Source organism: Acomys minous, assembly GCF_964271855.1.
Source record: "Acomys minous genome assembly, chromosome: 11".
NCBI classification, from domain to species: domain Eukaryota; kingdom Metazoa; phylum Chordata; class Mammalia; order Rodentia; family Muridae; genus Acomys; species Acomys minous.
This window is the reverse complement of record NC_140492.1, coordinates 32,376,740-32,399,158: the sequence shown is the minus strand read 5'-3', so window position 1 is coordinate 32,399,158 and position 22,419 is coordinate 32,376,740. Positions and strand designations below refer to the sequence as shown.

The following is a 22,419-nucleotide window of genomic DNA, read 5'->3' as shown; positions in this document are numbered from 1 at the left end:
TATTTAGGAATACTCTCTCTCTCAAACACACACACACACACACACACACACACACACACACACACGAGTATGTGTATGCATATACATACATATTAACAAAAATTAAAGAAAAAGACAAAGTGAGTTTGAAAGAGCAAAGTAAGATAAGTGAAAGGGTTTGGATGGAGCAGGGGGGAGGGAGACTTGATACAATTATAATGTAAAACCTTAGTTAAAACACTAAGTTTTGAGCTGTGTTCAGAATTTTCTAGTATGTAGTTAGGGAATTTAGTGGAGCTTATCTAATCTCTTCAGTGTTGATCAGTAAAATTAAGATGTGATACCAGATCTCGGAGTCGAGATGCATGGACAACATTTGGGGATCTCTGGTTCTGCCATCCCTGACAGCATGTGGTTCTTCCCGGAGCTTTATTTGATCGTGGACAATGGCTGCTTGGAGTGTTACGTGCACAACCTGAAGGCCAGGATGCTCGGTCAAGTTGAGGGTAGACTACTTCAAGCTGGCGCAGTGTGAGAAGCCGGGGGACTTGAAGCTGCCCCTGCAGAGTACAGATTAAGGCAACTTCCTGGCCAATGAAGCGTCATCTCGGACAGCTCAAGGAGAAGATGGTTCTGCCACAGGAGAAGTCATGCCTATGAGCTGCTTGCCAGCTTCCTGGACCTCCTTACTGAGAACTACGTGAATGACAATGTGTGATCCTGCTCTTCCCAGGCACGATGCACCAACCTTCAATCGTCCAGATTGTGCCCAAGTGCCATCCACTAAGCAGCTTGAGCAGGCAGAGGTTGTGAACATCGCCCAGACACTTGCAGATGTCTCTACAATGCCATTGTGGTGGACGTGCTCCTGGCAGCTTTTTTTTTTTTCCATGACTGCATCTCAGAGCAGGACCTTGATGAGATGAACATCGAGATAATCTACAACGTGCTTTACAAAGCCTACCTAGAGTGCTTCAACAAGTTCTCCACTCTGTTGGGTAGAACCACAGCTGGTGCCATGTGTCCTATCCTAGAGTTTGAAGCAGACCGCCACGCCTTTATCATCACCATCACCTCTTTCGGCACACAGCTGTCCAAGGAGGACCTACCAAGCTTTTCCCATGATGTGGCTGACTCTATCCTGAGGGTTTAGCTCAGATGGCTCAGGCTGATGATTACGAAAAGGTCAATAATATAGCAGATTACTACGTGGAATACAAACTGCTTTTGGAGGGTGCAGGTAGCAATCCTGGAGACAAGACCAATTCTTTGAGCATGAGGTGAAGCTGAACAGGTTACCCTTCCTGAACCAGTTCCATTTGGTTTCTTTCATGCTTTTGGGAAACTTAAGGAACAGGAATATCACAACATTGTGTAGAGTGTGTCACCCAGCACTATTGCATCAAGGTTGATAACTGTATCCCTATCTTGTAGCATTCTAACCCCAGGTTCCCATGTGTACTGTGTGTCTTTGTAAGCTATGAGAAGTCCATGGGTCATTTATCTCACCTGGTTAGGTGCCACGCATTGTCCTGGGGTGGGTTGCTCAACTTCCATGACTCTCTCTGAGATCGCTCGTAGGGCCCAAAAATCAGGTTAGGCACCTCTTTCCTGATCGAGAATGGACCAAGATCCCCTCCGGAGCAAAGAGCCCCACCCCATGTATACACTTGACATGTCTAAGAAACTTGTATCACTTTCCTGTCCCTCCCTAATCTGGAAGCCCCTTGGGGCAGTACGAGACTCCTCTCCCCTCTGTGGGTCAACCCACAGAACCATGGCCCGTGGGAAGATAGAGGACATGTATTCTTGGGGTATGGGAAAAGTAGCTCTGCAGCCCTCTCCCTCAGCTCTGCCCCTCTGAGATAATAAAATTTCTCCCTTTAAACCCACCCCTGAAAAAAAAAAGGATGTGATACCAACTTATATGAGTAAAATATTTGTACACATATATAACATGTAAACTTTATCATATTTTATCCAATGTTCCTTTTTTTTTTAAATTTTTGACCAATCTACTTCTTTCTTTTGGTAACCTGAAAACAATACACTATAGGTTTGGTGATTTTCTTTTTCTTTTTTCTTTTTTTTTTTTAATCCACATGACTCTTGATTTAGATTTAAATTTTTTGTTTATCAGTACAGTAAGCCATTCATTTGAAACTGAGTGTCGACTTCAGGCGTCCCTCTATCACAGGAATTAGTTTAATTTCTTTTTGATTTCATGCTTTCCCACAGGCAGTTTTGAATGTCACATGCACTTAGTGCAGACAAGTTGTAGAGTGAAATTGTGCAAAACGTTTGTGACAACCCTCATCTGAGACATAAACACTGCTTGTTTCCTGCTCGTGTTTTTAATAAAACCATATTATTTCAGGCAAAACTACTTAGAATGTAACTAAACACACACTCTGTGGAACAACATACAATGGAAGTGCTTCCTTCTGCTGCAGGAAACAGAAGGACATACATGTAAGGGGCTTTCATTTCCTTAACTGGCTCCTTTGGATGGAGACAATTAAGTTCCCATTCAACTCAAACCTACTGGTTTTCGTATCTGTCTCAAGTTGACTTCCTTACCAGGTCTTACTGTCCTTTCTACACATATTTTTCCATTTAAGGTGTCCAAGATGCTTGAGCTCTTTCTAATTTTCTTTCTCAATTTTGCTCAACTTATTTTTTTTCTTTTCATTTCCATTGAGGAATAGAAGTTATAAAACAGAATGCTGTGGAAAGTAATCTTCAGGTCATGAGAAATGATTGCCTTTCAAGTAATTAATAGCACAGTTTTGGTTATTTATTTCTACCTTTGGTCACCAATATACAAATATTCTTGAAAATATTCATCATATTTTTGGACAGGTTTATATCTATGCACAGATGGACAAAAGTCTTAATGTATCACAAAGAAAGATATATTCTCTCATGTTTGTTTTAATATATATTACCCAGAAGTTTAATTCATAAAGTTTGTTTATTCATCTTAAATTTATGACCAACATAGGTATTGCTTCAAGGTCAAAATTTGCAGGTGTATGATTTGGTAAATCACACATATTAACTAGAAAACTTGAATTCCATCCACACAGGGACCATGTCTTATACATTTATTATTATTATTATTATTATTATTATTATTATTATTATTATTATTATTATTATTTTAGAATATCAAACACTCTTAATGGAAATAATCAAAATTAGATAAAAAATTGAATTTAATTAAGTTTAGCATATCTCCTAGCTTAGGAGAAATAGGCAATTCAAATAAATCATTTTGTGGAGACCTCAATGGATAATCTGAATGGAAGAAAGCTTTTAAAACAATCCACACAAAAAAAATCACATATTGTTCTGTGAAACTACACTGGACAAATTTTTTGAAGGTCATAATTCAGTAAAAAAAGAAGGAGGAGGAGGAAGAGGAGAAGAAGGAGAAAAAGGATGGTGATGAGGAGACAGAGTATAGTAGACAGGTCGGCATGCATTCCTACTCTTCTTCATAGATTTGTAAGAATCCTGATGAACTTGATGCCTAAACCATCACTATACTTTGTTATGCATGATTTCTGTGAAATATGATAGTCCAATAGTGGTGAGGCAAGGTTTTATCAAATCCCTGCTGTGTCTTGTGTGGACTCATTATACTGAAATGAACAATTCATCTTATTTCTCTGTTTTTTTTAAATTTTGCCTTTATCCCTTCTTCATTATTGCGACTTTATTCTTATTGGCCTTATTAGTCATGTATGTTCGTACACAAAGTGACAGTCTCTTGGGATGATAATGATGCTTCTCCTTGATTTGTGCTATTTGAGGTTATGTCTTTCACTACACATTTCATCTGGTGACAGAGTATACAGTTAACATTATGTCAAAGCCACCAATATGAATGAATTGTAGTTATTTAATACCACTTACACATTTTAGATATATGCCAAGATGCTATGATAAACTTTTAATTGGAAACAAGAACAACAACAACAACAACAACAACAACAAAATCTCTGAGTAAATGATGCAGGCTACCAGTTAGGTTTCAGAGTTCAGCCAGGGGAAGGGTGTGCAGCTAATACGAATTAAACTTACTGAGTTCCCACATCCTTTGTGGAGGCTCGTAAGTCCCCACCCCCTTCACACCACAGCTGGTGCTTGTTTCCACCACTGAGTTTTAAATAATTCAGTGAAAATTTTTTGAGAAATAGAGAATGTTTTGCATAATTTTGAAGCCTGATTACTATTTGCACCAAATGTTGCTGATCAGCAAGATTGCCTCAGTGGGAGTAGAGAAGATTCCCTATGAACTGAAATTCAAAACAAATTCATTAGCTGGAAAGCTCAAAAAAAGGAGTATCATCCCTGCATCATTTGATACCAAATCTAGGAGCGTTATGAAGTCAAATCAAATCATAATGAGAAAGGAAGCTCTTTAGGCAGGTTTTTCTTTGAACTGTTAAAAAGGAACAACACTCCCCTTTTGTATTAGAGTAACAATTTCAGTTACTTTTCAATGGTTTTATACATTTATTCTGAGTACTACTTCTCTTTCTTACCACAAAAATTATTTTATTAAGGTAAAAATCCCACGCTTATGCCCTAAATAGAAAGACTCCCATTTGACTGTTGTTTGCATAGCTGTTTATTTTTGCTGTTGTTGAGAACAAATCTAATAGTTAAAGAATGTGAAAGCAACTGGAGGAGGAGGGCCACAAACCACTGGGTTTAGGGCAAATGCATTTCTCCATAAAAATGGTTGTGTTTTGAAGCATATTGACTAAGAGGGTAGCTTACATCTAGAAATAAAAGTAAAAGAACCTGTATCAAAGGAATAATAAAGAATGGCAAAGGCAAAAAATAACATTTGTGAGCCTCTTTCTGAAGAAATTAGAATTAGAGAATTATTGAGCTTCATGTATTAGGCACAGAGTTCACAAAGTTGAACTGGATTAGAGGATAGCGACAGAGAAATTCCCAGATCACATTTGTGTTAGCCAGAGAATGGTCAAGCAAGGTAAGCCAGTGTCCAGGACTAAAGAACTCTGAGCAGTGCCTGGGTGCCTCAGATCACCAGAAAACAAACATGGCAGAAGAGGCCATGACTCTTTATCAAAGAGGCCCAGAGTCCTAGAGAGCTTGGCATTCTTGAGGTGATCCATGCACACATGGAGGAAGCCACAGGTCAGCACTGGATGCACTCTTCTGTTGTTTTCTCTTTTATTTTTTGAGATGCCATCTCTCAGGAAATGTGGGGTTTGCTCTCTCTGTTAGCCTGGCTGACCAGGAAGTACTTGGATCTGTTCCTCTCTGCCCTACAACGCAGATGCCACTCTGTCTGGCCTTTATGTGGGTCCTTGTACATAAAACACATTATCCGCAAAGCCATCTCCCCAACCCTTGAGGCAATACACCTCCACAAATCTGCTCTTCCATATGTGTGTTCTTTGTGTCACCTCTCATTATTTGGCAGGCTTGCTGTTTTTCTTCAATACAAATATCCCATTTATAGCTACACACGGACTTTTCCATCAGAGACAAGGTTTCGATCAGGTGCGTCACTTTTGATTGACTCGTACAGTTGTTTGTATTTAACCTGTATGGATGTGGTATTCTGTGTAAGCACACCTTGAGGACAGATAGAGCACAAGACTCATAGAATGCTTCCTGTGCAACAAGGAAGGGAGACCTTTGCTTTGTTCAGTATTCCCCCAGCCCCCCAACGAATCTGTGAGTGAAGCAGGAACTCAAAAAATTTTATTGAGCATGAAAGTAAAGGAATGCAAATGTATTAAGTGATATAGCAAGTTCTCAACAGTGATGTGACTTTGGCTTGTGTGTAAAAATAGAGGACACTTTTGAGTCCTTCCGCTATGGCAGTGTCACTTTGCTATTTAACATATGGCATTTGCGTGATTGGCAATTGACAAAATTTTAATCCTGGTGTTGAAAGCCAGAGAATGGCTCAAAGTTCCCCTGAATGTGGGAATCTACGCTTGTTATTTCTCTTAGTTTTATTGTTAGAGAAAATACATTGTCTCTATTTTAAACTCTGCCCCCACCAAATACCTCCTTTCTTTTTTGCGTGTGTGCCCGGGACTCACGCTGTAACTGAAGCTGTCCTTCCTTCAACTTGCTGTTCTCCTCTCTCTACATCCAAGTCCTTGGACTACAGGCATATATCACTATACCTGGCAGTTTTTACATGTTGCATTCTGTGTAAGAACGGTCTTGTTCAGTGATGCATCGGAATCCAGAAATCATATAGGTTGGCTAAAGCTCCTGTAAGTTTTTCTCTGTGTGTGACAGAATTAAACTTATAACTTACTTGGCACAGCTTTCTGCTCCTCTTGGGGTAACTGATTGACTATGAAGGTTTAGGCTGGTTCATTTGGGTTCTGTTACTGTTGTTTCTGCTCAGCAGAGACACGTGAGGCTGCTGTTTTGTTTTGAGAAAGAACTCAGTGTGGTGAGTTAATGAGGAATCTGTACCCTGGGATCCAGGAAAGGTTTCATGCTATTCAGTGTTTAATAAATGGAAGTAACTGTGAAGTATTAGATCAATCCAGGCCTGTGAGAACTCTATCAGCTTTTCAAAACCACATGGACAATAAGTAAGGATCACTCTGTCCTGTGCTGTAGGGACACTTACAAAGTACTCTGTTCCAACGCGGGCAGTTTTGCGCTGCCGGCCGGGCGCTGCTCTCTCCAAACTAGGTGTACCCCGTTGCCTGTGTTTCCACGCGGCGTGGGGTCCTCGGCAGATTTGCGTGTGGCGGATGTATGGGACCAAGGGGACCTTCCCCTGATTCCCTGTAACTTCCCCCGGCCAGGGGCTCCTGTACCGATCTGACCCGCACTCTGAATTCCGGCTTTATCTACCAGCTGCAGCCCGCAGGTGGGTTCCGTCTGATCGACCGGAGAGTGGATTCACGGCCTCCGTGGACTGGTACTTGACTCGGGGCCAGGCCCGCCGGTGGTCTGCACTGTGCGGGACCCAACTCACCTGAAGCTCTCTGGATTTAACAGTCTGTGGCTTCATTCAAGTCCCTGGTCTCCGTGCAGTTGATCAGATACAGTGCTTGCTGGGCGCCGCCATCTTGAGCCCAGGGATTCTGCTTGATCTAAGGCACCAACCATGGACAAAACGGGCAGTCATCATCAAACCCCTACCCAGATCTAGCCAAGGGACAGAACATTCTCCACAGCTAAGTGGAGACTGGGGACTGACTTTCACAGGATCTCTGGTGCCCCATATTTGGCCATGTCCCTTTGTGGGGGAGGCCCAATGGCACTCGGAAGAAGGATAGAGGACTACCAAGAAAAGACTTGATACCCTAGCACCATATTCAGGTGGAGGAGGTCCCCCACAGCCACAGTCATAGGGAAGGGGGATTGGGGTGAAAGTGGGAGGGAGGGAGGAATGGGAGGATGCATGGGATGGGATAGAAAATGAGATGTAATAGGAATTATTTTTAATTTTCAATAAAAATGTGTAAAAAAAAACAACAACAAAGTACTCTGAGTACCAGATTTACAGTAGAGTTTTATGTATCTATGTATCTATCTATGTATCTATGTATCTATCTATGTATCTATGTATCTATGTATCTATCTATGTATCTATCTATGTATGTATGTATGTATCTATCTATCTATCTATCTATCTATCTATCTATCTATATCTGTTCTAGAAATAAAGCAGACAATTACACGGACCCATTTATCACCCAATAAAGACTTTCCATTCCATTACTCTGTAATGGCAGCTTTCTTTATGAAAAAAAAAAGAGTATTTCTAAATATTTATTTCAAATCATACCCGAATGACATGCTAGGTACAAGAAACCTGAGCTCATGAACTCAGAGTCAATAGGCTGGAGAGAAAAGCTAGGAATAATAAACGATAATAGCAACATTTACCTCTAAGTGCACCATATAAATACACTGCATATGTTGCACATATACAAATGAGCACGTTAATAATATTCTAATCAATTTGTAGTCTGATGAAAAGGATGTAGAGCAGATCATAAACAACTCAAGGAAGAATAAAAGACATGGTGTCTAATTCTGTGTCTGCCATCAACTCTTTCGTTAAAAGTAAGTATAGAATTACTTGAGATTCAATACTTTTATTTATAAGACATGGATGGGGAGGAAACACCTGCCTCAAATTGGTATATCAAATGAGATGAAACATGTGGATGCTTTTGAAAATGTGTGTGCAATCAAAAGTGACACAGATTAAAAATAATCCTAAGGAATCGCTCGTCTTCAAAATGTGATGTCTAATTTCTTCATAATAATCTTCTTGTCTCTTAAGCATCACATTCTTGAGAGTAGAGAGGAACACATTTAATCCAGTTTTAGATGTGTTTTCAGAGGTGCCCCCAAAGGTTTGGAAGCCCAATAGTCTTTCTAGTTCAGGTTTAACTATCTTTTTTGTGAAGATTAAAATCTGAGTGAGGTCTAGCTGCCCTGTGTAGAAAATTGTAGCTAGAAAACTGTAGATCTTTAAAAGAATTAAGAATGTCTGCAATGATTTACATAGAAAAACCCCAAATTATTAAAATGATGTTTAACAATCTAGTCACATTTTATTATCAAGGAAAGTCAATATTATGCAATCATAATATTTCTATCAGGGAAAGAAGCAAAATTTCCCTCTATATAAAATCTCATTAGTGCTTATGAAGTAGTCAATAGAAGAGAAGCTCTTCTTCCTGGACATCAATTCAACTTCCTGATCCTGATGGTCCAACTAAGAAACTCACCTCATTAATTCAAGTCAACTGATCGATACACTTTCAAATACAGTACAGACAATCAGCTGTAGCAGAGTCTTGGATTTATTAAAACAACAATGTTAAAATTAGTCAATATTTGCAGGGCTGACTAGAAGGCTTGCTTGATCACTCTTCTTTGCAAACAGCATTCCTAGTGTTTCTTTCATGTTTGGCTTCTGTCTGTAACTGATCACATAGTGTTGATTCAAGAGATCTTGCTAAATGTGAAAAATGCCAAAATGAATATGATTTCCTAGGCCTTTACTTGATACACTTGATGGATTTAAGTGTTCAAATGTTATTATTTTATACACATACCCATATCAGTAAAACACTAAAATGTAACAGCCCTGGTAAAAAGCTCAGTGTTCTCATTGTTCTGTCTCTCTCCATGTATATGTTTGTGTGTGTATGTACTTATATGTTTTTATTTAGTGATACTTAAACTTTCTTTTGCTTTTCTAGTATTTTGAAATAGAGTGAAAGCGGCAAGGAGGGAGGAATGGGAGGATACAAGTGATGGGATAACAATTGAGTTGTAATCTGAATAAATTAATAAAATTAATAAATGAAAGACTTGGGTCACAGGTGTGACTCCATTTCTGAATTGTAGTTCATTTTATATGTAGTAAAACTGACTCTGAGAATAGCCATAACACTGTCCCTTCTTCAGTGCAGTCCCCTGAGACTTAGGTGCAACCAGTTTCTTGACATGGATCTTTTGAGGCTGAGAAATCTATGACCAGTTGTTCTCTGCATTTTGATCAGTTGTAGTTTTCTTTAATGGTCTCCCTTTATTGCAAAGAGAAGGTTCTTTGGTGATAGGTGGGAGCAAAATTAATATGTGAATACAGGGATAAATATTTAAAATTAGAATTACGTTGCTCTGGTCTAGTGGAATGGTGATAGTAATTTTATTTAAAGAAAAAGGTGAGTAAGCCAGTTCACATTTTATTTAGTTGTTTGCTTATTTATTTATTTTTGTAGTTTTAAATTTTAATTTATTTATTCACTTTAGATCCTGGTCATAGCTCCCTCCCTACTCTCCTCCCAGTTCCATCCTCTCTCCCCTGTACCCCCTCCCCTATTCCACTGAAAAGAAAAACTGCCCTAGCGACCCACCCCAGCTCATCAAGTTACATCAGGACTGAATTTTTCCTCTTCCCCTGTGGCCTGGCAAGGCAGTCCTGTCAGCAGGAAGTGACTGAAAAGCAGTCAACAGTGTCCATGTCAGACATAGTCCCTTCTACCCTTTCTAGTGGATCCACATGAAGCCTGAACTGCCCATCAACTATTTCTCCCTAGAGGACCAATGTCCATTCTAGGCAAGGTCCTAGGTTGGTGCTTTAGACTTCATAGGCCCCTCTGGGCTCTAGTTAATTTGTCTGTTGGTCTTCTTGTGGAGCTCTTGTCAGTTCTAGGCTTTTTCATTCCCGGGAGCCCCAGAGTTTTCCACTAGACTTCCTATGCTTCTCCCAGGGATTGGCTCTGAGTCTTTTTATCTGTTTGGAGCCACTGCTCAGTGGAGCCTTTCAGAGGACAACTCTGACAAACTCCTGTTGGCAAACATAGCAGAATACCATTAGCAATGTCAGGAGTCTCTTCCATGGGGTGGGTCTTGGGTTGGGCCAGGTATTTGTTGTGGCTCAAATTTTATTCATTTGCCTTTATGATGGGGCAGTGCCCTCAAGGTGTTAATTATTTTGTATATGTTTATGTAGAAATCTCATTATGTAGTATTAGTGACATGAGATATTTAGAAGTAGAACTCAAAATACATTTGAAAAGGTAAGTTTGTATTTTGGAAAGCCTAGAAATCTAAATTTGCTGTTAACATTTATCCCCAAAGTATTTTTTTATTGTTTCAGTTTTTCTCAGTTTTTCTCAGTTTATTTAGAAGTGGAGTATAGTGCAGTCAGTGTACATAGAAGTTAATTTTTACTTTAAAACTCCAGAGATGAGTTTGAGTGTGTGTGCGTGCATGCGTGTGTGTGTGTGTGTGTGTGTGTGTGTGTGTGTGTGTGTGTGAGAGAGAGAGAGAGAGAGAGAGAGAGAGAGAGAGAGAGAGAGATTAACAGATTTTCTTAAAATTTGATTATAACTTCTAACTCCAATTCCTCTTTTCATTAGAGACCACCTAAGGAGTTTGAAATATATGACAAGAAATCTTCTAAATTAATAGCTGAATCTTCTGAAATAAATTATAACAATGCAATTCATTTACTAGAGAAACTAATCAGGTAATTTGTTTTCTGATCTATGTAAATTATTCAGTAACAGGACACTTAAAATGCCTTTATCCTATTAGGACACACTTTTCTCTGGAAAGATAGAAGAGATGTGTTGCCTTTCTTAGAAAGAAAGCCTTTGAGACCCATCTCCCACTGTATATACAAAATTGCTGACATTAGTCATCAAGAAAAGACAGGTTGGATAAAGTAGTGCATTCTTCCCTGAGGTCAAAATCCCTATATTTTCCTTTTAGGGAAGAATTATCTAACTATTCTTGTTTCATTTTCTGGTTCTTTTAATTCATACTTGTGAAACTTTGGGCACACTTATTTTACTTCAAAGTTTTAGATTTCTACCAACCTACCTACAAAATGCTTAAAGTCCATTGTAAATGCATCCCTAGATACAGCACACAACAAAATTCTATTCATGTGTATTCTGAATAAATACATGATTCTGTGAAAAGTAGCCATTAAGTCAATGCTTACTTTCTATATAAAACTGTGCCATAGTATTTATTTTACTTGTTGATGTTGACACAATTGTATATTTTATATGTGTATGGATGAGTTTAAATAATACAATTTTGTGATAACTTTAATGAAAATAGTATGTAACACATTTTACTATCTTAGTTAAGTTCATGTTCATGAAGTATGAATCAATTTTTAAAATTAAAATCAGATTAATTTTCTTGTGGGAGATATGCATAGAAATTGAAGAAATACAATGTTGAAGACAATGCAGATACGTTCAGCTCTGTGTGAGCATTTGATAATAATTGACTATTTAGACTGTGGGTATCTGACAAACATTTACTATGGAAAACCTGTCATTGAAGAAAAGCACAGATCAAGAGCTTGCTATAATGTTGGGATGTGTGGGGAGCACGTCTTAGTTGAATAGCAAAAGCAAACATCATTAGAGTCTCCCTACGTGGGCATCAGAAAATGTGACTGGGTAGAGGTGATGAGACCTTGTGTTGGGCATTTACCCAGATTAATAATGCATTTGTGTGAAATTGGAGTCAATGAAAGCAGGACATATGTGTTTTTAAGTAAAAAGGATTATATTTTTAATTTTGGGGGGTGGCATGGAGTGTCCCTACAGTCTCCTTGGTTGGCAGCAAAACCATCTGCAAAGAGACAAGACTGAATCTCAGTTCAACTTAGCTGTCACTGGTTCAAACTACTTGAGTCTGACCCCAGGTCAGTTATTAATGCCATATTTAAGCACAGCACAATTATGGAGAAAAGCTTTCTGATTACTCAGACATGTGTCCAACAAAGCTTAAGGCATGTTTACATTGAAACCCTTTACAATGTCTATATGGCTTTTCCAATAAAGATAGGTTCTGTTAACTCAGAAACAGTGCTCAAGATAAGGATCTAGGGATAATGAGTGAGGGACTCATAATGGCTGTGGGAATCAGGATTGGCCTGGCCCTAAGATAAAGAGGTCACGTGGGCTGTTGTAAAGTACAAGTGATATCTCTCATAAGGATGGATTTTATGTACTTAGAAACAATGGTCACTATTTACGGAGAAAGGATCTGGAATAAACAAACATAATATCCTGGCGTGATAAGGGTGGAGACTGGCTCTCTAGATAGCAAAGGCTCACAAGGTTGTAAACTACATCCTTTCCTAGCATTCCAAGAGGAAAACAGGTAAAGATCTCCTGTCTTAGAAGAGATAAGCCTGTGTGATTAAATTTTCCTGGCATATCTGTGTGCTTAGGGACCTCCTGCCCTCTCAATTTAATTAATTCAGTTCCCCCACCAGACACAAATTAGCAAACAAAACAAAAATTTAGCAACAAATCCAAAGCAGGCTCACTCAGATGAGTCTCTTGTTATTTTCCAAATACATGCCACAGAGTTTTTCTTATTATTTGAACAATAGAAATGATACTCATTTAGTTGTTTGATTAAAGTTCATTAACATTAGTAGAACTGTGAGAAGAAAAAAATGTAACATATATCAATGATGTGTCATCTTAGTTGCCAACCTGTAATCAGCTAAGAGATCCACCTGTGAACGGCTCTGTGAGGGTACTCCTCCAAAGGGACTCACTGAGGTGGGGCAATCCTCCTTAGTGTGGCTAGGATTGTCACGCAGCAGTCCAGTAACAGAGATGTCCAAGGGAAAAAGTTTTGCTTCCTTAAATTGCCCAGATTTGATAGTGGAGAGTAGTGCATCTCTGTTAGTTCGACAGCCCTGGCTGCTGCTGTCTGTGGGAACCAGGCCCGACTGGGATGCCTGCCTGACTTGCTGTTTCATGTCCTGTTTTTAGCAGCTTCCGTGTCTGTGTTTATGTTGGTTAGCTAGTTATGTTTACTCCTCTGAGAATGCACTCCTCCCCTCCTCGGGACTTTTCCTCCTGTGTGCAATCACCTTTTGAGGAATTTCACCTGTGAGTGGCATTCCTGTTTTGCTGCCTATAAGAAGGCTCTTTGAACGCTGAATAAAGGCTGCTGCCACTGTTGCTGCTTTCTTAGCACAAAGGACCCGCTGTTTTAGTGTGTGTATGTGTGTGTGAGTTAAATCCTCAGTCCCTCACCCTTGACTCAGTACTGTGGTGGCGCGGGCACCACAGCTGTCCTTCTTTGACATTGCTTTTAACCTTTCACCTTCCTAAGAGGTTGGAAGAATCACATCTCTCCAGGAGTTCTCCTGCCTAGACACCTAGCTCGGTGAACAGAGCACCTGCTGATTTCTTGGCCTCTAGTGATGGAAGACAGCCGTTGTTGGACTTATTGTTCATATTGTGTAAGCTAATGCAATACATTCCTAGTATATAATCATTCTATCCTCCTGCTTTTCTAAAGACCCATGCCTAATACAATCATATTGTGTTTGTAATACTTATTATGTATATAGATATCTGAGAAATACTTTATTGTATATAAAATCCATAGTAGAATTTTCTTCTTTTTTTTTTAAACTAAAACTTACTTCAGGCATTTTCAAGTCTGGGTTTAAGTTTACTTTCAAATTATTTCTTAAAGATGGAGAATTTGACCTTAGCTTTTAAATAAATATTTTCAATATCTTTATCCTTTAAAGATTTTATATAGGTAGATATATGTACACACACACACACACACACACACACACACACATATAATATATATGTACATATATATATGTATATATATATACATATATATATGTACATATAATATATATATACATATGTATATATAAGTGTCTCCAGTTTATTTAGTTTGCTTTTCCAAAAATGAAGTCATGTATACCAAGAGGTTAAATATGCTCACAAAACAAAATAAAGTTCTATTTAACTTCTAATGTAGAATGTGGAGTTCTGTTGGACCAGCAGACAATCAGTGTTTTATTTACAAACATTAGTTCAAGGCACTGCTAATGAACCTCTATTATCTTTCAGACTGCAATTCCACTAGTCTTGTTGTAATACCAAAGATAATTAGTGCAGGCTTGTCAAATTGACTTTTGCTAACATTATGGCCTCTATTTTGTACTACCTTTTTAAAGGGTTCCTCTGGGACACTGTGAATCAGTTCAGTTGGCTAGAAAGACACTATTCGTTCAGGCTTAACAAAAGCACAGTTTAATTAAGAAGCATTCTGCCTTTCATTGTGTACTCCAGACTACGGATTTTGATGTTGCTCTCTAAATGCTGAAATTTGTCAGATTCAATTTCTCTGTTCTAATTTTCTATCAGAGAAAATGTGATACCAGGCATGGATCCAATTTTGCTTTTCTATTAGCATTTATATGGACAGAGTTAATGATTTTATTATCATCTTTGGCTTGTTGCTAAACAGTAGTCATCACACCCCTCCTCATGAATAGCTGCTATATGTATAATATGATTTGCTTTGTCCCAGGGGGAGTTATGAAACACTCTAATTTATTTTAAGGTGGTCAAGTTGAATAATGGACAAAGAAGTGAGAAGAGCTTTAGTAAAAGGATACTATTCTGAAGGAAGAAGCAGGAAGGGTGTTATTTTCTTCAGGAAAATATGCCCGTGTGGATAGGTGGCACACTGTGGGAGAGCCTCCTGGCAGACTTGGAGTCTCCCTGATACTGACCTAGAAATGAAATGTTTGAGAAAGTATGGACCATGTTCACTGATACCACTCAAGCAGTACTCTGATAGGACCACAAGTCTCTTTCTCTCTTCTATTAAGTATTTATATTCTAATAAAAATTACTAAGATCAAGCAGGGACACATTGTGCTTGTTTCTCACCTTTTGGGCTCTTCAGTTTGCCTTACCATCTCCCTGACTAATTATAGTTTGTAATAATTTGTTTCTCAAATATTCAGGTTGGGGTGAGTATAAATCCCTATTCATGAATAATTCATTTGTTACTTAAGTACAAGTGAATTACTGTATACTTGTATGGGAACAGGATGTGACACTCCCATGTGAGGTGCTCTGCAGAGCATCTGCACCTCCATCCACATGGTTTTCCTTAACATATCATAGGGTACCAGTGTTCCCATGTCTACAGGAGTCAGATGCTACAAACTTTTATATCGAATAGAGGTGAGATATTTTATGTCAAGCTTTACATATGTTAACATCTTGATAAGAATATTAAATATGTTTCCACCATTTATACTAAAGTAACATTTAAAGAAACTAGCTATTAATCTTCATATTCAATTAGTAGAAGAATAATATTCCTGTCACAATTAAAATGGGAATATATTCACTGAATGTAATTAAGTATATTTAAGGTCCAAAAACTGTCTATATGTAAATTTCTTGTCAACATTTTAAAAAATTATATTCATCCTTGGAGACACACATGATGATTTCAGTGTGGTGAACCAAATCATCACTACTGAGATTTTTAAATTAATTTCCAGAGGCAATGAAAGGCAGAGTCCTTTTGCTAACAAGAAGATTCTAGTTGAGGGGATTATAATTTAGTGCAGGAACAGAAATAGAGAAAGATACAAAAGAGTCACAGGTGAATAAATATTTATAAAGGTGACTCCACAAATCAAATGAAAACCCACACCTTAAATATTGTATATAGAATGAGCTTTGCTAATTCAAGGCAACCAAATGCTGAGAAGTTTCTTCATACAGAAATAATATGAGTCAGTGGACTCTATATGGTAATTACAAGAGTCAGACACTAATTAGTGCTTATTTTATAATGGTTTGATTATTTTGAAATGGAACAATGCAGTTTGAAAGCTTGAGTTTCCTCACAGACCATTCTGTAGTCTTTTATTTCTTTGTGACTTATTTCCTTAAATTTAAAGTGGTAACAACAACAGTACAGTTTTGTGGGGGAGTCAACCTGAAATTACAGTGTGAGTTGAAGTGTCACAAAAGATGTGGAGGTAATATCCTTACTGAATTAAGTACATTTTAAATTTCCATTTTCATACTATTTAAAATCCTCATACTCGTCATTAATATTCACAAAACCATACCACTTCTGGCACAGATGAGATCGATTGTTTAGATGGTTAAAATTATGTATTGCTTCAGTTTTAGTCTTAAACAAAAGGAGTAGCCGGTAGAGGAATTTCAATCCAGCCACATGCCTGTGTTGGCTAGGGTTCACATCCAGAGACCTTCTGTGTCTGTGTGAACTGATGCAGCTGGAATGACACCCTTTAAATCCTCTGGCTGAAATAAAGGTAAAGTTAGTTTGTAGAAGGAAGCAGCTCTATTTTAAAATGATGCCTAATTGGGAGACAAATCAGAGAATATTTGACAGAAGGAGGAGAGGAAGAGAGGCAATTAAGAACAGCACACACACACACACACACACACACACACACACACACAGAGAGAGAGAGAGAGAGAGAGAGAGAGAGAGAGAGAGAGAGAGAGAGAGAGAGAGTTTGGTGCAGTTCAGTTGAGTGAAGTCAAGTTCACTTGAGCTCATGCAGTTCAATCCAGTTCTGTTCAGTTAGTCCAGTCAATGCCATTCAGTTCATGGACTTCCAAGGCAAATTTTCTAAGCAGAGCAATTCAGTCAGAAGCCAAGAGAAGACAGATTGAATCGGTTACCTTGGAGAAGAGTTTGAACCAGAACAACTGAGCTGAACCAGCCAGCCAGAGTTCAGAAAGAGCTATAACCAATGAGCTTATTCAGCAATAAGTCTTGGAGGCTGAAAACATTCTAGTCCTAGGTTATACAGTCTGGGAGCTGAAGCCTTCAAGGTTTGGGCTCAAGAAGATTAGATTGTTTGGAGGACAGAAGGTTCCAGGTTGAGGCCTAGAGATAGATTATAACACAAATAGAAATGCTCTGGGATCAGCCCAAGATATGTATTCAAAAAGCTTGGGTATAGCTCTCATCTCATTCCCCTCATATGAGGAAATAAAAACAACATTTACAAGTATGTTTTTGGAAGTATATTGGCCAGCTTAGAATTTTATTTCAGAAAGATACTGAGTCTAAATGGTATGTTTTCAAGCATCACTGAAATAAAAGACAATAGCAAATTATTTCTTTATGTTATGCCAAAAGAAAAAAGGAATAAAAAATGTAAAATTTCTTTTAATTATGTCATAGAAGTTAGTGCCCTATGAGAAGGCCTCTCTTCACCAATTGGCCACTGAAGATCGTTTTTAAAGCATAGATAGTTTTATGATAAAGTAGGTGCCCAAAGAATGATATTGATGCCAATGAGGGGGAACAATAATCCTAGCTTCACGATTCAAGAGGAAGTCAAATCGTATGGACTGAAATGGCTGGGCTTCTCTCCAGATACACAAGCTTCATCCACAGAAATTAAAGGAAGCCTGTTAGGGTAATGCTTCCTAGTCTCCACTTCTGTTATAAAAAGTGAGAGGAGGATCCTTAACTGTACTTACCTTTGCTGCTCTTTGTCTTGAAACTTTCATTCTCAACTGACAGCCAACTATCCTTCTTTTAAACAACAAGTGACATTTCAGAGGAGATGTGTCATGGTCTCCAGTCAGCATCCTGCTCATCCATATACTGGGAACAGTTCTATCATCTTCACTGAATCTCTCTACGGTGATGAATCCTAGTCTCATTTCAGGCCAGTTGCTTTAGTTGCTCTAGAATATCTACCTTCTGTCCTTTGCATCAGCAATTGTTTCCTGATTACAAATTTATTTCATGGTATCATCTACCGTAATGGATTGTTTCCACCAAATTACAAATTAAAATGCCTTGATAGTCATTACCTGTTTTTCCAAGTTTTCTTTTTTTCTAATTTGAAAAACTTTATGTGTGGTAATTGAATACAAATCAGCTCATAGGCCCATAGGGAGAGGCAATATTAGGAGGTGTGGCCTTGTTGGAGTAAGTATTACCTTGTTGGAGGAAGTGTGTCACTGGGAGTTATCATTGGGAGTCTTAGATGCTAAAGACATGCCCTGCTGTCATTCTTCTTCTGCTGCCTGCCGATACAGATGTAGACAAAGCCATACTTCCAGACATGATAACAGTGGACTAAACCTCTGAAACTATAAGGCACCTCAAATTAAATGCTTTTCTTTTATGTAAGTGTTACAGTGGTCATGTTGTCTCTCACAGCAATAGAGACCCTAGTTTCAGGACTATAAATTCAATTAATTTATTATTTAATTAGTTGAAATCTTAAAACCTTCAATTAAAATTAGCTTCTTTCTTCCCATCTCTTTCTTTTTTTTTTTTTTATTATCTCCTTTTTGTCTCTGTGCTCATCACTTGTGCATACACTCCTTGGTTATTCCATTCTTTTTATACTTCTGTCATAAAATATGACAAATAGGTATCTCAGAAAAAGTCAAAACATTCCATATTTCTGGTCCTGGAAAGGCCAGGATCAGGACACAGCCTGTTTGATGTTCTCTTATTCTTGGGTGGCATCTTCTCTGCAGCCTCTTGAATTAGAAATTTAAGGGTTTTCTTGGAGACTCTTTTATAAGGTCATTAATTCCATATTATGTCTTTATGATCTAATTACATTTTAGTGACCCCACCTTTAAGATCATCAAATTTATGAATAGATTTTAACATATATATTTTTTGGAGACACACAAAGAATCAGACCAACAATTATAGGCACTACAAAACAACTCTTCTAATGCTCGGTTCACTCTGAAGATTGCCACAATTCTAGATTCTCAAGGCGATAAACATTTGAACTTGCCTGGATAGTTACTAAATAGACTTACCATAATAGGCATGTATCTTAGTGTAGACATTTGCTTGGGTATAGCATAGAAAAGTTGTTGGAAAGGCTGGCACAGATTGCAAATATGTTCATTTTTTAAAGGAAGCACCAAATGCTCTCCCAAACTTATTAAATCTCCTTTCCATTCTCATTTGAAATTATTGAGAGTTCCAATTGCTACTCACCCTTGAAAAGATTAGTGCTCTTTATTATTCATATGGAAAAACAAAAAACCCAGAATAGTTTTAAAAATCCTGTACAATAAAAGATCTTCCAGAGAAATCTCCATTCCTGATATCAAGTTGTACTATAGAGCAACAGTACTATAAATGACATGGTACTGGCATATAAATAGACCAGTTGATCAATAGAATTGAATTGAAAATCCAAAAATAAACCCACATACCTATCAACATTTGATTTTTGACAAAGAAGCCAAAACTATACAATGGAAAAAAGATAGCATCTTCAACAAATGGTACTGGTCCAACTGGATGTCTACATGCAGAAAGATGCAAATAGATCCATGTCTATCACCCTGCACAAAACTGAAGTCCAAATGGATTAAAGACATCAACATAAAAACCAAACACACTAAATCTGTTAGATCTTTCAGTAGGCCCAGAAGGCATTCCATAGTTGTTTTCCCACACATTTCTTTCTTTCCTTTTTTTTTTTTTTCCTTTTTGACAGGGTTTCTCTGTGTAGCGTTGGCTGTCCTGAGCTCGCTTTGTAGACCAGGCTGGCCTCCAACTCACAGTGATCCACCTGCCTCTACCTCCTGAGTGCTGGCATTAAAGGCCTGTGCCACTACACCCAGCCCAGACATTTCTTAAATTGGTAATGATTCTATTTCTTCAATTGCCCATTTGTAATCTCATATCATATATGATACATGCTTAGATCCCAGGCCCTTCCCTGCTGTACTCCCAGTTCTACCTACATGCCCCTCCTCTCATTCTCTCTTATCCTTCTCAAGGAAGGGGAGGCCCCCATGGGGTACCAACCAACCCTGGCACCTCAAGTTACAGCAGGACTAAGTGCATCCTCTCTGACTGGGGCCTCATAAGGCAGTCTAGCTAGGGAAAAGGGATCCAGTATCAGGCAACAAGTTGGAGACAGTGCCTACTCCCATTGTTAGGGAACCCACATGTTGACAAAGCTGCACATCTGATTTATATGTGTAGGGGATCTAGACTCAGTTCATGCATGCTTTTTGGTTGGTGGCTCAGTCTCTGTGAGCCCCCATGAGCCCAGGTTAGTTGACTCTGTGGGTCTTCTTGTGGTGTTCTCCAGCCCTCTGCCTCCCTTTATCCTTCTTAACACTCCTCCACAGCATACCCCTTGTCCTTGATTTGGATTTTGAGAGGTGTTTTTTTTTTTAAAAAAAAAACACATTTAAGTTCTTTATCATATGCTACTGGGATTATCTTATCCAAGTGGAGTCTAAATTTCTCATTTAAAAAGTGTCTTTTGTACGATATGTCTAAAGTCCGCTTAAAAGTGAGTACATATCATTTGTGTCTTTCTGAGTCTGGGTTACTGCACTCAGAATGATCTTTTCTGGTTCCATCCATTTGCCTGCAAATTTTCGTGATTTCCTTGTTTTTAACGGCTGAGTAATATTCCATTGTGTAAATGTACCACAGTTTATTTATCTATTCTTTGCTTGAGAGACATCTAGGTTGTTTCCAGATTCTGGCTATTACAAGTAAACTGCAATGGAGGAGTGTTCCTTTTTCACCATATCTTCACATGCACAGACCCAAGGAAGATAAGTACCAAGGAGGACCCAAGAGAAGATGTTTAAATCTTATTCAGAAGGAAAAATGGAATAGATGGAAGTACTGGTTGAGGAGAGGGGGTGCAGAGAGAAATAAGGGTAGCGATCAGACCTGGGGAGAGCAGGGCACCGGGAGGGCAGAACATTTTCAGAGAAAAGAGAAACAGTGGGTGGGGGCACAGTGATAAGATGGAGACCTAAGTCAGATTAGGCATCCTAGAGGATATGAGGGGGACTCCACCTGAGAGTCCTAGTAGCAAGGTCCTTGGAGATTGAAGAGGACGTCCTCTAACTAGACAAGAGTTCTATTGGAGGGAAGAAAACACCAACCCACCCACAAAAACTTCAACCTGAAACTCACCCTGTCTACAACACATGCAGGGATAAATATAGAACAGACAGAGCAGAGAGTGAGTGAATGGTCAACCAATGCCTGGCCCAACCCGAGGCCCACACTATGGAAGAGAGCCAACCCCTCACACTATTAAAGATACTGCGCTATGCTTGCAGACAGGAGCCCATCAGAGTTGTTTTGGGAGAGGCTCCACCCATCAGCCGTTTGAAACAGAGCTGAGACTCACAGCCAAACTTTGGGGTAAACAGGGAGTCTAGTGGAAAAGTAGGAAGAAGGGTAAAAGGACCTAGAGCTGACAAGAGCTCCAGAAGAAGATCAACAGAACCAACGAACCAGGGCCCAGGCTGTGGAGTCTGAAGCACCAGCCAAGGACCATGCATGGACCACACATAAAGGTAGCCTTCGGGCAGCTAAGACTTCATGTGGGTCCACTAGAAAGGGGAGAGGGCCTGTCTGTGAAATGGACTCTATTGCCTGCTTTTTGATCACTTTCCCCTAAAGGGGATGCCTTTCCAGGTCACAAGGGAATAATGCGCTGGGGTTTATGGGTAGGGGGCTTTTTCTCCCCTACAGAACAGGAGAAACGGGATGGGGAATGGGGTGGGACTGGGAGGAGAGGAGAGAGTGCGCTATATGACCAGGATGTAAAGTGAATAAATATATTAATTTTAAAAGTGTCTTTTGAAAAGTAAAAATTTTAATGTTTGTGATAATTTATAATCCAAGTGTGTTATGAATTAAGATCTTGAATTGTATCTAAAATTCAATACAAGGCCATAAGCATTTTCCTACATATTTTGTAGCTTTAAATTTTATATTTAAGTTTACTCCTCATTTGAATCATGTTTGATGATGTGATGTATAGATCAAAATGTACTGTTTGCTCATAGAATTTTTAATATATCCTTTACTGTTTGTATAAATTTAAAATGTATGTGACCATGTCTCTTGGATGGGGAGGCCTGGTGGCACTTAGAGGAAGGATAGCAGGCTACCAAGAAGAGACTTGATACCCTATGAGCATATACAGGGGGAGGATGTCCCCCTCAGTCACAGTCATAGGGGAGGAGAGTAAGGGGAGGGAGGGAGGAATGGGAGGATACAAGGGATGGGATAACAATTTAGATGTAATATGAA

General features: G+C 38.8%; 1 pseudogene across 1 annotated transcript; it reads left to right on the top strand.

Moving 5' to 3' along the window:
* The first annotated feature begins 388 nt into the window (after positions 1 to 388).
* Positions 389 to 1,357, top strand: LOC311608438 (V-type proton ATPase subunit d 1-like; annotated as a pseudogene). The gene has a single exon. The product of its transcript is annotated as a V-type proton ATPase subunit d 1-like (transcript).
* Positions 1,358 to 22,419: the final 21,062 nt, after the last annotated feature.